At 56.1% G+C, this 1,100-nt stretch overlaps 1 protein-coding gene across 1 annotated transcript in view; it reads left to right on the top strand.

The window, feature by feature from the left end:
* Positions 1-1,100, top strand: part of LOC105450995 (transmembrane protein 135-like) — a 9,029-nt gene that overhangs the window by 2,242 nt on the left and 5,687 nt on the right. The gene's annotated exons all lie outside the window — the stretch shown is intronic.

Raw genomic sequence — 1,100 nt, 5'->3', positions numbered from 1 at the left:
AGAGAGAGAGAGAGAGAATGAGATGTGAACGGAGAGTTTCGCGGCCCCGTTTTCTTCCCTCTCCATTAACGAGAGCGCGCCGCGAGCCTTTTGTACGGGTGAATTTCACGCCCACCGCCAGTTAATGGCTAGCAGGAATCAGCCTATGGCGGCGGGGGTGCCTCCGAGATACAATGGCACCTGCTGCTCGCCTGGACTCGTGGCCAGGACACGTGGCAGGTGCCAGTGACTTTTGTCTACTGTCAACAACAAGAAAAATTGCGAGTTTGCGTTTGACTTATTGTGTTACAATGATTTACGATCTATTTGTCCTTGCGGTCAGCTAAAGAGATGTGTGTCTGCTGCCAACATGATATTTCGAAAAATCTCATTATTCGACAAGGCGAAGGACCCAGGGACGCTCTTGGGCGTATTTCCACAGATAGGACCTTTCCACGCAGCGGGGGTAGTTTAATACGGTCGTTGTCGGCTTCCTCCCTCCCCACGTTCGGAGAGTCGCGTGCCTCTCTTGAGCGAGCCCGCCTTAACACGCGGGACACACGCGGCGTCGGTGGTTTACCCACAGACGCGACGACGGAGGAAGCAACAGTTGACGATATCGACGTGAATGAGGACGGTTTATGTACTTTCTACGGCGCGCGCCGTACGAAGGACTCGCGCGTATGCGTGAGAGAGGTTCTCGCGTTACGCTCGTCACGAGAGCGATCTATACATATACGTACGTACGTATGTACCATAAAGTGCGGTATAAACACACATGACCGGGGAGGATCGGGGGAGGAGGAGGGAGGGGGGGGGAGTTTGAGGAGGGAGATGGAGAGAGACAACGTGCCCCGCTGAGTGACGCTGGGGAAGAGGCTTCCCACGGCGGGAGGATAGGAGGGAGGGAGGGAGGGTGGGTGGGTGGGTGGGTGAGAGAGAGAGGGTGGACTACGAGAGAGCCGACCGAAGTTCGTGAATTCGTTCTCGAATGTGTGTGTGTATGTGTGCATGCGTGTGCATGTCGGGTGCATTGTAGATGTTCTCTCCCTCCACACCTCGACACAACCAGCGCACTATGTGTACTACTCCTCTTTGCCCCGCCGCCGCCCCCCCCCCCG

This window comes from Wasmannia auropunctata, unplaced genomic scaffold (genome assembly GCF_000956235.1).
Source record: "Wasmannia auropunctata unplaced genomic scaffold, wasmannia.A_1.0 LD336053.1, whole genome shotgun sequence".
Lineage (NCBI taxonomy): Eukaryota > Metazoa > Arthropoda > Insecta > Hymenoptera > Formicidae > Wasmannia > Wasmannia auropunctata.
Note: the sequence above shows the minus strand (reverse complement) of the source record. Positions and strands in the feature narration are given on the sequence as shown.